A 14,416-nucleotide genomic window follows, 5' to 3' on the forward strand; every position below is an offset into this window, starting at 1 on the left:
CAACCTGGCAGGCCGCAGGAAAAGAGGGGGACGAGAGAGCGCCCCCCCTCCTGAACAGTACCAGGCCACATGCCCTCAACATTGGGAGGATGCTTTGGGGGTCTGTGACCCCTCAAAGCACCATGTCCCCATGTTGATGGGGACAAGGGCATCATCCCCACAACCCTGCCCGGTGGTTGTGGGGGTCTGCGGGTGGGGGGGCTTATCAGAATCTGGAAGCCCCCTTTAACAAGGGGACCCCCAGATCCCGGCCCCCCGTTTGAAATGGTAAGGGGGTACAAAAGTACCCCTACCATTTCACAAAGAAAGTGTAAAAATTGTTAAATAGGACAAACACACTTTTGAAAAATTCCTTTATTAAAAATAAAAAAAATGAAAAAAGATTCCAGCGCTGCTAATCCACTCTTGCTATCCAGCGATAGATGATCATCTCTCCGGGGTCCAGCAATGGCTGATCTGATCCAGCGACGGGGGATCTCTCAGTCCAGCGCTGTCCATACATGCATCCGTCTTCTGTCTCCACTGCAGAGACACTGCGGGGATCCCAGCGCTGACATTTCTTATATTAGGAGGGCGGGGCCACCGTCACCTGACCCCGCCCCCTCTGACGCTAGTGAGGGAAGCCATGGGGTTCCCCAGTGATGTATGGGTGACCCCGCCCCCCTCTGATGTAACACAGGGTTCTGCGTATATGGTGCTTTGAGGGGTCACAGACCCCCAAAGCATCCTCCCAATGTTGAGGGCATGTGGCCTGGTACGGTTCAGGAGGAGGGCGCTCTCTCGTCCCCCCTCTTTTCCTGCAGCCTGCCAGGTTGCGTGCTCGGATAAAGGGCCTGGTATGGATTTTTAGGGGGACCCCCACATCAATTTTTTTTTTAATTTGATGCAGGGTTCCCCTTAATATCCATACCAGACCTGAAGGGTCTGGTATGGATATTTAGGGGGACCCCCACGTCAATTTTGTTTTTAAATTTGACACGGGGTTCCCCTTAATATCCATACCAGACCTGAAGGGCCTGGTAATTGAATTTAGGGGAACCCCCACGCTTTTTTTTTTTATCAATGAATGAATTGTCGGCTAATACAGAGAACACTCATTGAGTGTTCTCTGTATTACGGGAGCCGACAATGGAAAGTGATTTTAAAAGACTTTTTTCCTTGCAAAATGACACTTTGTGCAGGGACAGTTCTAAGCACGGGAAACATGCGCCCCTTCACAGGCATACTATAGACACCCCCAAGGTATGAAATTTAAAGGAATATTACACTTTTATTGTTTCACTTTAATCATTATTAAAATCACTGCTCCTGAAAAAACTGCAGTTTTTAAAACTTTTTTTGCATTGATCCATGTCCCCTGGGGCAGGACCCGGGTCCCCAAACACTTTTTAGGACAGTAACTTGCATATTAGCCTTTAAAATTAGCACTTTAGATTTCTCCCATAGACTTGTACAGGGTGTTCCGGCTTTTTGAATTTGCCGCGAACAGCCCTAATTGTTCACTGTTCGCTGAACATGCGAACAGGCAATGTTCGAGTTGAAAATGAGTTCGACTCGAACTCGAAGCTCATCCCTACCAACAGGCATCCAAACAATCGGGACATAATTTACTACATTAAAAAACACCCACAAGCAATGATAACCCCCCTAAGAATAATCACAAGATTCACAAATCAACAAACCAAAGTAAAAAATATTGTAGAGAAATACTGGTACATGCTCTCTTTCGATCCAGTATTAGGCGCACTTGTCCCCAAAAAGCCCCTATTTAAATTTAGGAGAGCAACTTCTGTGAGAGATAGAGTTGTCAGTACCAAATTCAGAGGGGGAAATCAGAAGGACCATTGTAAATACAAGGATATCTTCATATGCGGAGCCTGCAATTACTGCAGGTTCATGCTTACCCAAAAGAATCCCATCCTGCCTAATGGTCAGACATTCCATCCAAAACATTTTACTAACTGCAGAACTTTTGGAGTGGTGTGTATACTAATCTGTGATTGTAGCTGCTTCTATATCGGCAAAACCAAGCTCGAGTTCTGGAGGAGAGCCTACAGGCATGTACGCAGCATGCAGGTATGCAATCCAGACCTCCTGCTTGGGTATCATACCAAAACTGTATATAATGGCAAGTTTACTAAGATTAAATTTCTTATTCTTGATTGTGTGCACCTCAATCCCAGGGGAGCAGACTGGAATAAAGTTCTCCAGCTGGAATTGCGGTGGATATACAAACTTAAAGTGACACAATCCCCAGGCTTAAATGAAGCCATCTGCTTCAAACCATTCCTTGAGGGGTTCTCCTCAGGAGGAATAGAGAAATAACTGCCCGACAATGTCACTAATGAGAATTGATTAAACATTTTGTTTTTGTGCTTTTGCAATCTGCCACTATGTTGTGAATCATGTATATTCTGTTGCTTTTTGAGCCTAGTAGGGGTACCTGTATGGTCTTGTTTTGTTCTTTTTCTCATTTGTCTGTTTTATTTTATTGTATTGTTATGACATGTCTTTGTATACATATGCCCCCCCTTTTCGGAGGACATTTTGGGCTCAACCCTTACCATTAACCACACATTTATGATGACATTCAGTGTTCTATTGTGTGTATTTATATCATTCTCTCTGCCTTGACATGTGCTCTCTTTGGCTGTCCTTTCGTCATGCATTGCTCATACTATATTGACATTTTTGGCTTATATACCCTTTCCTTTGCTTTTGCTTGTTTGGAGTCCAACACTCTTTCCACTGCCCTGTGCTGCCCCATCTCCCCCTCCTTCCTTCCTGTGGGTGGGTGTGCGGGGGGGGGGGGGGCGCCCGATACGCAAAGTCACCCGGGTTAGCTAATCTATGACAGCAGTATGTGAGGCCTGAGGCGTCTAACCCTAGACATCTGGCCTCCATCTTGCTCCTCCAGCAGACATGCTCTGTCTGCTGTTGAAGCTTTGTGTGTCGGTGGGTGGTGTGGGTATGGCCTCGATCCAGCGTACAACATCATTGCACGTGCACTATGGACATGGCTGTGCGCGCACGGTTCAGGGGGCCTTTTTGGAATAGACCCCCCCCTTTTTTCCTCTCTAGCCAGATCAGCTGTTGCTGATTCCGGCTGATTGGAATGGGAGGGACAGCTATACTTGTATGGCCGCTCTCTCTGGCATCCATGTCAGTTCTGTGCTGGATGCTGGAGTCCAATAGGTAAGAATCTGGATTTTTTCTTTTTTCGTCTGCATTTTGATGGGAGGTAATCTCCTCATCCCTTTTGCTCATATCCTGAGTACATTGTTTATTCACTTTTCTAGCTAGCCAGTTGATCATGCAGCCTATGTGCTTTTTGCACATAGACTCTCTGCATCTTCAATCACATATGTTTTTTTTCTTTCATGTCAAACTTTCTGTCATCTGATGGAGAGTCTATATTACGTATTAAATATACTGAATATATATTTTGTAATTTTTAGAACAATCACAAAAGTTCAACACATATATAATAAACCAATTTAATATTGCGTGTGCATGGCTCAGGAGGTCTTTTGGAACAGACCCCGCCCCCTCCCCCCTGTTTCCTCCCTAGTCGGATCAGCTGTTGCTGAATCCAGCTGATTGGAATGGGAGGGACAGTTATGCTCATATGGCCGCTCTTTCTGGCATCCATGCCAGTTCTGTGCTGAATTCTGGAGTGAACAGTCACAAATTCAATAGGTAGGAATCTGGCTTTTTTTCTTTGCTTTTTTTCTGTCTGCATTCTGATGGAAGAAACCGGGCTCTTTATCCTTTTTGTTTATACTCCTATCCCATTTTTCATTTACCTTTTTTTTTTTTACTAGACTTTTGATCATGCAGCCTATGTGCTTTTTTGCACATAGACTCTCTGCATCTTTAATATCATATTAAACCTTCTGATGGCGAGTTTATATTGAATATTAACTATATTTAATGTAATTTTGTCATTTTAATTTTAGTAAAATCACATACACCAATCAGAATATTTTATTATTTCTCTTTCTACAGTTGTGATGACTGTGCTCTCTACAACAGAATAACGTTCTTTGCATACTCAAGTGGTTCTTACTCACCATTGGCTGGTATACTTTTGGAATATATTACAATATTTTTTCAAAAGTTTGTACATGAATTAAATAAAATGTTCTACTTTTTTACTCTGTTAGATATTAAAAATTTAAAATGAAAGTCGATTAAAACTAAAATTACATTTATGTACTCATTTACTCTATTTCATGATTTCAGGGTCTTTTTCCTTTTTTGGCCCCAGCGGGTCCCCTGGCCTCCCCTCTCCAGGTCTGGTTTGTGTGTGAGGGAGTTGGGTTAGCGTTTCAGGCTAGGCATCCTTCTTTTTGAGGCACACCACCTGTGTTGGATCTCCAGCTCAAGCAAATTGGGAACATCCTTTTGCATTCATATGTTTTTAATCTACATGGTCTGAAAGGGTTGTCATCTCAATGTATGAAAGTGATTCTTTCCACCTTTTCTGCCTGTTGTCTCTGTATATTTATGTATATTTGTATACTTATTTCTTTCAAATATTTCATTTTAGAACACTTAGTATTACTTAGTATTCTCGCTTAATTATACCCCCGAGGAAGGAGATAAACACATGTGCTCCAAAACGCGTCAATGCAAGAATTACTGGTTTAGTACTAGTTTGTGATGACAACACTGTAAATTTGTTCTATTGTATCTTTTTTTATGTGTTTTTTATATTTTGTACTTATCTAATTGAATAAACATTTATCAAACTAGATTTTTCTTACATTTTTCCCAAATGATTTATGTGCCTTAAAAGTCCACTACAAGGGGATTTTCTTTCTTTTCTTTGGTGTAAAAAATAAGAGAAGTGTGTACAAATGATTCGTAAGTTGCACTGTGGGATCCAAACACATGGTATGAGTGACACTGCGAGTAGCTACGAATTTGACATGAGAAAATATGGTAATGGAACCTACCTGCAACAGTGGTCATGTATGATGCTCACAACATGACTCGTTTTTTTGCAAGTAACTGGGGGGGGGGGAGTGGAAGCACTGTGTACGAATGATCCATAAGTTCCGCAGCAGGAAATTAACACGATATGGGAGATACAATGAATTGCAATGATTTCGGACAAGATGCAAATGCAAAGTAACCACTCCTACCTGCGACAGCGAACAAGACTTGATCGACAAACCGCAAATGAGCAACTGTAACGTACTACTTTTGAACAACAGACTCACGAACACGCAGTGAGCTGAAGAGTCGGCCTGGTGACGTAACAAATTGTGCACTGGAACCGACAATGAGTATGGGCAAATGGGCTGCTTAAATACCCTCCGGGCTCCTCCCATAAATTAAGGCCATCATACTGGCCTTCTTTATTCATATATGTATATATTGCATTCGGCGGTGTATAGTTTCTAATACACTTCTGGTGGTGTACTCAGCATATAATACAGTGCAGCCATTGTACAGTTTCTAATACAGTGCAGATGGTGTACACAGTTTCTAATACACTTCAGGCGATGTTTTAATAAAAAAAAAAAAATATATATATATATATATATATATATATAATATAGCGTGTGTGTATATATAATATATATCCTATTTTGTAAAGTTACTATTTTTTAGGGCATGGTAGCACATTTTTTAATAAAAGTCCATAACATATCGGTTTCCCACGCAGGGGTTCTTCTCCAGCAAATACACACAACATAAAATGCTAGTTCACCTGGCTCTCTGTAGCAGTACTTCTGCTCTTTATCCTGGTCATAGAGACCACTGGATCTTTCAGTGTGGACGGCTTTACTTTAGTGCCTACAGCTCCACTCTGGCCTTAGTTCTCAGGCCGTTTCACTTCCTCTTGCAGTCACACATGTTCTGGCTACCCCCTGCAGCCCCTCTGACTCCTGGAGACCTCTTGTCTCTTGGTGTGGAGCAGTCTCCAACTCAAAACCCTGAGGTATTCCCATAAACTCATTATAAGGGCTGTGCTCACCCTGAGTACACACCCTGCTGGTCCTCTACAAAATCTGGACACAGGGTTGGAGATCTCATCCCACCCAAGACACTGTGGAATCTGCAATCTACAGAGCGCCATGACGGAATACCAAAACTTGGAGAAAGCTGTGAAAACTGTTTTCTCCAGTCCATATCTATGCTCTGCTGTCTTGCACCAAGCAAATGTGTGTGTGTGTGTGTGTATGTATGTATGTATGTGTGTATATATATATATATATATATATATATATATATATATATATATATATATATATAAACATCATGTCCAGAAGGCCACCAAGAAGAGGTAGATGCTCACAGGCCACTAAAAGACAGCAAGCAGCCTCTGTGTTTACAGTCAACAGAGTTGGTTGTGGACATGGTGCATCCTCTGCAGGTGACCATGGGGCACGCTTGTCCTTTTTTTCTGCTGCTGGCCGGATTACTGAGCCAAAACATGCAGAAGAGTTGGTTGAGTGGATAACAAAGCCATCCTCATTCTCCTCATCCTCTTTCACCCATGCTCAGAGTAGTTTTCCTTACATTTTTGACCACATCGTTGGTTATATGCTGCTGGGGGAAGGGATTTGAATGCTCCGATGTTGGTTACCAGGTTGAGGAATGGAGTAAGGTGAGCCTAGAGAAAGGGGGTGCCCAAGAGGGACAAGAAACTGGTAGTCATGTTTCCCCAGCTGCAGCATACTGCCAAGTGTGCTCCAGTGACGAGGAGGGAGGGGATGATGAGGTCACTGACTGTACTTGGGTGCCTGAGAGAAGAGAGGAAGGAAGTGAGGAGGAGGAGGCACAACTCCAATAAGGCAGAATGTCCTCCAGGGGGCTTAAGTACAGCCTCCCTGTTGCATCACACCGCAGAGATCCACAGGTGCAGTGTGCTGCTGACTCCCTGCTGATACTTAAAAGTTCCTTGGTGTGGGCCTTGTTTGACATGCGTGCAGCAGATTGCGCCGTTGCTGTTTGCAACCTATCTCTGAACAGCAGCCACTTGCTTAACCAGACATATGATGACCTGCCATGCAGTCTGTTGGCAACAGCACTTGAAATGCCCACATCATAGAAAAAGGTGAACTTCTCCTTGCTCTTTATCTGGGATCTTCAACCCTACTATACATCCAGTCCTCTCAAAAACCTGCACTGAGAGTAATGAAGGTATAGCAATAGACAGATTTTAGCAGGCAAATTTCCCTACCCCAGTTGCTTAACTGTAAAAAAAAATGGTCCCAGTCATGCACATGCTCAGCATCTAAATGCTAGCTTGGACAAATTGCTAGCACTCCAACTGCTGCCTTTTCAGCTGGTAAACTCTGCCCACTTTTGCGAATTTGTGGAATGTGCTGTTCCACAGTGGCAAGTTCCAAAACAGCATTTCTTTTCATGTAAGGCCATTCCGGCTCTCTACCGGCATGTGGAAGGCAATGTTTTGGTCTCGTTGGACAGGGCAGTAAGCAGTAGGGTTCATATTACTGCTGACTCATGGTCCAGCAGGCATGGGCAGGAACATTACCTTTCCTTCACAGTACACTGGGTAACTCTGCTGGCAGCTGAGAAGGCTGCAGGTCAGGGTTTAGTTTTGGAGCTTGTTCTGCCGTCACACCTCCAAAAAGCTGGTGGTGATTCTGTCACATCTGTATGCTTCCCTCCCTTCTCTTCTTCCTCTATGGCCTCTTCTGTAGAATTTTCCTCTGAACCAGCAGTGCTTCCTAAGTGCTCAAGGGGCTATGCAAGAAGTCAGGCTAAAAGATGCCATGCGATGCTTGTGTTGGTCTGCCTAGGGGACAGGAGCCATACTGGGGCAGAGATTCTGTCAGTTCTGCGGGAGCAGGCTCAGAGGTGGTTGATACCATGCCAGATTCAGCCAGGAATGGTTGTATGCAAAAATGGCACCAACCTTCTCTCCACCCTCTGACAGGGACACTTCCATATTCCATGTTTGTCCCCATGTCATGAATTTGGTAGTGCAGCATTTCTTGACCAGGTACCCATGCTTACAAGATCTCCTGAGGGAGGCCAGAAAAGTCTGTGGTCATTTCCGGCGGTCATACAATGGCAGTGCTTGGCTGGCTGACATTCAAAGGGAATGCAAACTTCCCTCCAACCGCCTCATTTTTGACAAACCCACCAGGTGGAACTCAATGTTGGCGAAGCTGCAGCAGCTTCACATCCAACAGAGGGCCATCAATGAGTGCCTGTGCGTGTATGGAACCAGGACAGGGTCAGGGGACCTTGGCTTCTTTTCACCATGCCAGGGGCTACTGATCAAGGATGCATGCACTGTCATGTCACCATGTAGGAGGCCACAAGGATGATGAGCAGCAACATTGCTTGCAACAGTGACACTGTTCCTCTAGTCTTCCTTCTGGAGCACACGCTTCATGGAACCACGGACATGGCACTTGAGGCAGAAGAGCGGGAGGAAGAGGAGGACTTCCTTTCCACTCAAGGTCCCCTTTATCCATATAGCATTCCTGTGGGGCCACCAAACACACATAAAGAAGAGGAGGAGGAGGACTGTGTCAGGATGGATGTAGAGGATAACAGGCAGCAGTCTTCAAGGGATGGTTTTCAGTCCCCAGAGTTGTACGTGGCTGGGAGGAGGTAGTTATGGATAATGTGATCCTTAGTGACCCAGAGGATTCATAATCGAATGCCTCTGAAAACTTACGCTGCATGGCCTCCCTGATTCTGCAAAGCCTGTGAAAGGTTTTGTGGTATCAAGGAGAGGGTTCATTACTGGCTGGCAACCCTTCTTGATCCACGTTACAAGAGTAAATTTGCAGAACTCATCCTGCCTTTCGCAGAGGGAGAAGAGGATGAAACATCTTCAGGAGGCCTTGAAGAAAATTTTGTGTAACGCATTTCCAGACTCTTGGAGGTTACCATTTCCTGGTACTGGACAATGTGTTTCTGAGGCTTCGTTCAGTCAGATGAAGATCGATGGAGAAGGTGGCCGTCTGAGCGATGCCTTTAAACAATTTTTCAGCCCTCAGCATCAAGGTCTGGTAGGTTCAAGCAACCATCTCCAGCATCTGCATTATATGGTGCAGGAATATCTAGGGGCAAGAGCAGACTTGGAGACCTTTCCAACAGAGCATCCACTGGGTTATTGGGTCTTGAGGATGGACCACTGGCCAGAACTTCATCAATATGCAATCGAGCTACTGGCCTGTCCTGTGTCCAGTGTGCTTTCTGAAAACAGTGCTGCTGGAGTGCTGCTGGAGGGTTTGTAAAGGATCAAAGAGTGCGCCTGTCCGCAGACTCTGATAGGCTCACATTTATAAAAAATAAATCAGTCCTGGATCAGCAGCTATCAAGCACCTGATGCTGATCCCTTGAAGACTGCTTATGCTGCATATCCTATTCCTCCTCAATCATGATGATGCTAGCTTCCAACAATATTTTTGGTTTAGGGCACCACCACACCACCCAGTTACAATTTTTGAAATAATATTTAACACCAGGGCCTGTTCCTGCGCCCAGGTAAACATGAGGGGTTATAGTTTTGTGGCACCAACACCTAAAGCCCAATATTTCTGCAGAGTATATAGTGCAGTCCATATAGTGCATATATACTGCAGTTCAGAGTATATAGTACTTGGGGGCCTGGGGGATCCCCACGCCATTTTTGAAAAAAATTTTGACAGGTAGTACCCCTTAATATCCATACCAGACCTGAAGGGCCTGGCATGGATTTTCGGAGGATCCCCACGCCATTATTTTTTAATTTTGGCATGGGGTACCCCTTAATATCAATACCAAACCCAAAGGGCTTGATAATGGAGGGGGGTACTACGCCGTTTAAAAAAAAAAAAAAGTATATATATATATTGCCAGGATATGGCAATACATTACAGCTTTGAGTCATTTTAAATTAATTTTTTTTTTTTAGAAATGTCATTTTGCTGAGGGACTTTTATGAACATGGGAAAGATGTGCTACTTTACAGGCAGACTAATGGGACCTCCCTACCCCCCCCCCCCCCCGCATGATATTTAAAGGAATATTTCAATTTTATTGTTTTACTTTAAGCATTATTAAAATCACTGCTGAAGAAAAAACTGCCATTTTTAAAACTTTTTTTGCATTGATAGATGTCCCTTGGGGCAAAATGAGCACTTTTGATTTTTCATAGACTTTAACGTTGTTCGCATTCATTTTTAGCCTGTTTGCGGCACAGTGGTGTAGTGGTTAGCACTCTCACCTAGCAGTAAGAAGGTCACTGGTTCAAATCCCAACCATGACACTACCTGCCTGGAGTTTGCATGTTCTCCCTGTGCCTGCATGGGTTTCCTCCGGGTACTCCGGTTTCCTCCCACAATCCAAAGACATGCAGGTAGGTTAATTGGCTTCTGTCCAAAATTGGCCCTAGTATATGAATGCGGACCTTGGATTGTGGATTGTGCGGACTCCTTGAGGATAGGGACCGATGTGGGTGTAGTAATGTACAGGGAAAGGGACCATTGTAGACACTCACTCAGGTTGAACTGGATGGACTGGTGTCTTTATTCAACCTAACTAACTATGAAACTATGAAACTATGCATGGGGGGTGTTCCGCTCATCCCTAGTGGCAAATCACCAATCTGCATTGGACAGGGTGATGATGCTGGAACTTTTGTTTGGTGCCATTTCAATGAAAAGTATGAAGACAACTGCCTGAAGATAACATGCAAGTTTCCACAACCATTGATTTATATATATATATATATTGATTATATGAGGTTTCATGTCAAGTAAAGGTACGAGGGAGATGATATTCATTAAATCTTCAATATCCCTGAAGCCAGTGAGTGCTGGAAAGACCAGAAGACGTACCCGGATGTGGCATCACCACTCAACTGGAAACAAAACCTTATGTAAATAGACAAAAAAATGCAAGTTGATACCTTGCTTCTTATCGACTTTACTGGCACCCACATGAAACCACTAGAGGTGTGTGTTTTATCCACGGGCATTGATGCATTTCGCAAAAAGTGCATAGCTTCCTCCGAATATGGACTCGGCATCTGTGTGAGGAGCTCTAGCCCCTTTGTCTGCCCCAGAAGTTATTGACGCATCATGATGTTGTGAGTGTTAAAAAAATTCAAATTATTTTTTGATATATATATGTGTGTGTGTGTGTGTGTGTATGTATATGTGTGTATATATATATATATATATATATATATATATATATATATATATACATATATACTGATGTAGATTCTGTTCATATTCATATGATACTCCACATACTGAAGAAGCTATGCACTTTTTGCAAAATGCATCAACACCTGTTTCATCTTGAGGAAACTGTTCTCGACAGCCAATAGGCACAGAGCACTTAGTCTTTCATGTGTCATCATGGTTCTCAATGCCGACCAACCTTTTCCTGAACAACTAGTGACCATCATGCTCAAACTTATTCTAAGAGCTACATTAACACATGGAAAGGTATCAGCAAGCCCTTCATCATGTAATAAAACTGCCTCTTGAGATGGGAGTGAGACATGACTGGAGCTAGCAATGGCTGTAAGAGTGGACAATTTCCTCAATGAACACACTACTAAAGTCTCAGGACTAATAAAGGAAGTCTGCGGTCTCCCTGCCAGAGTTGGAACAATTGCCCCTTTTGCCCCCTTATAAATCCGTCACCACTGGGGTCAATTTATTGATGTTTCAGGGACTCCTAGGATCTACAAGTTGTTGTAACTGTTCCAATTGTCTAAATCCTCCACCTGTGCTTAGAGTAATGCAAAAGCTGTGGAAAGAGACTTATGCTCACTAGAAAGCTCATTACTGTATATGCCAAGCTAAGCTCACTATGCTTCATTTCCAGGTGGTCTGTACTTTCACCCAGTGCAGCTAACTTCTGAAAAAGTGTGTTAGTTGTCTTATGATGCTCAGATTGAAACTTGGCTACAAGAGTACATGGCATCCAGGCTGCTAATGAGATCACCTTTTTTTTTTTTTATATCTCAAGAACAACGTTATTAAAAAAAATATGGAATACTTCACGGATTTGCGTGTCATCCTTGTGCAGGAGCCATGCTAATGTTCTCGGTATTATTCCAACTTTACTATATGTCCTGACAAAGCGAGGACCACCTTTGGTGAGGAGAGCAGGGTACTCACGATCTGCTGCAGTGGAAGCAGGCTCCTGCACCACTAAAAGCTGAGGGTGAAGAGAAGAAAGATGCAAGGCACCATCTTGAGCCATGCCATAGCACCCCTGAACACTCATCAGGTACAGTTTGTGGTGAGGGATTTCTGAGCACTGCTGAGGGTCTTATTGCGGAAAGAAGGCATATACAGGCCCTCTGCTGTTAGTGTGAGTAGAATCCGGGTTGATGACAGTGATAGCTGGCCTCTCAGTAGTGGCGGGAAGCTTGCGAAAGAGTGGAGCTAATAAGAAAAGTGGCTGGTCCGTAGCATGCCATATATGCACCCCCTGGGTGCTTTAAATCCTGTACATCTGACAGCAGAAGAGGCTAGAGTGATCAACCATATACAGTAGATCACCCTGGCCTGTTGCATAATTCTCTATCTCCCAAGTAATTCACATCCTATGCAGCCCTGTGCCACCACAGACTATCCTAAATCCAGTAAACCAAATCAACTCAAAACTCCATTATCTCGTCCAGCAATTAAACAGGTAGTAGATACAAGGTCTTAGGAAACTGATATGTTGGACCTGGCTAAGTACATCTCACAGAGAACTAATTAACACCAAATTCATGATGTTCAACGATCACCTAGAGAACTATAGAAGCTGGATAGTCCCCCTTTAACCACTACAATACAGGGCACTTTCACCCCCTTCCTTCCCAGCCCAATTTTCAGCTTTCAGCGCTCTAGCGCTTTCAGTGACAATTGCGCGGTCATGCTACACTGTACCCAAATGAAATTTTTATCATTTTTTTCGCACAAATAGAGCTTTATTTTGGTGTTATTTATTCACGACTCCGTTTTTTTTTTTTTTGCGATATAAGCGCAAAAAAAGCGGAAATTTTGAAAAAAAACAATATTTTCTTTTTTCTATTTGAAAAGAAATCCAATAAAATCAAATTTTGTCATAAATTTAAGCCAAAATGTATTCTGCTACATGTTTTTGGTAAAAAAAATTCCGTTAAGTGTATAATAATTGGTTTGTGTGATCACGGACATATGTACACAAATGATCATGTACATATGTGTGCAGGTGATCACGTACATATGTGTGCAGATAATCATTGGGACATGTGATTTTAGTGGGACATATGTGGGGGACATGTTTTTATTATTAGGGACATGTGTTTTTATTATTTGGGGACATGTATGTTTTGGGGACATGTGTGTTTTGGGGACATATGTGGGGACTGTGTTTGTACTGTGTGGTGTGTTGTGTGTTTACACTACACTGATGATCAGTGAGTAAAAAGCTGTAAAAAGCAGCCCATACTCACTGATCATCAGCCGGCTGCAGCGTTCTGCTCTCCTCTCCTCAGCGGTGACTTCCGTGTGAGGAGAGGAGAGCCGATTGCCTAGCAACCGGCTGTTTGTTTACATCACATGACGGCCGTGATTGGACACGGCCGTCATGTGATCAGGAGGGCCAATCACAGAGCCCTCCTGCCGATCTGAGATGTGCCGTGTCCGGGTGACACGAGCACATCGGGATCGCGCCGCTGCGCGGGCACGCGTGCGCGCGATCCCGCTACTCCTGAATGACGTTCCTGAACGTCCTATCAGGAGTAGACGGCTCCCACCCGGCCGTATATATGCATTGGCCGGGTGGGAAGTGGTTAAAGAGGAAGTAAAGGCTATTGAAAAAAAAAAGGCAACCTGCAAGGCAAAGGCATAATGAGCTAGTATGCATAGCATACTAGCTCATTATGAATAACTTACCTGAGAACAAAGCCCCCGAAGCGTTCCTCCGTCTTCATCTTCGCCACTGCCATGTATCCCGGATGTGACTTCCGGGTCTCGCTGCTCCGCGGCTGTGATTCGACCGAGCCACGATGACGTCACTCCGCGCGGGAGTGCGCACGGGAGGGGACACGAGAGGCACATGCACCGTAGACAGCGGTGCCTGTCTTTTTGTAAATATCTCCTAAACCGTATAGGTTTAGGAGATATTTTTTGAACCTACAGGTAAGCATTAATCTAGGCTTATCTGTAGGTCAAAGTGGTTTGTAAGGGTTTACAACCACTTTAAGACAGTAGTCCTGGACCTCAGCATCCCACCTCTGCAAGAACTTTATTTTTGTCATCACTGATGATTGAGGAACCCAAACAATCTAGGAGCTCTTTCTGGGATAGAGCTACAAGTGGGGGTATTGTCTAGGATTCCTGCTGAGCCACCCACAGGGTGATGGCCATGATGTTGAGTCAATTTGTCAACATGTGTCCGCTGTAATATTTTTGCTCTGTTGTATGGTCTTATGGTAGCA

General features: G+C 43.9%; 1 non-coding gene across 1 annotated transcript; it reads right to left on the reverse strand.

The window, feature by feature from the left end:
- Positions 1-11,982: 11,982 nt before the first annotated feature.
- Positions 11,983-12,089, reverse strand: LOC143925836 (U6 spliceosomal RNA). Its single transcript, XR_013262060.1, has one exon. It is a non-coding gene; the product is annotated as a U6 spliceosomal RNA (small nuclear RNA).
- Between the last annotated feature and the right edge of the window lie 2,327 nt (positions 12,090-14,416).

This window comes from Lithobates pipiens, unplaced genomic scaffold (genome assembly GCF_037356315.1).
Source record: "Lithobates pipiens isolate NorthernLeopardFrog02 unplaced genomic scaffold, aLitPip1_a1.2 Scaffold_22, whole genome shotgun sequence".
Lineage (NCBI taxonomy): Eukaryota > Metazoa > Chordata > Amphibia > Anura > Ranidae > Lithobates > Lithobates pipiens.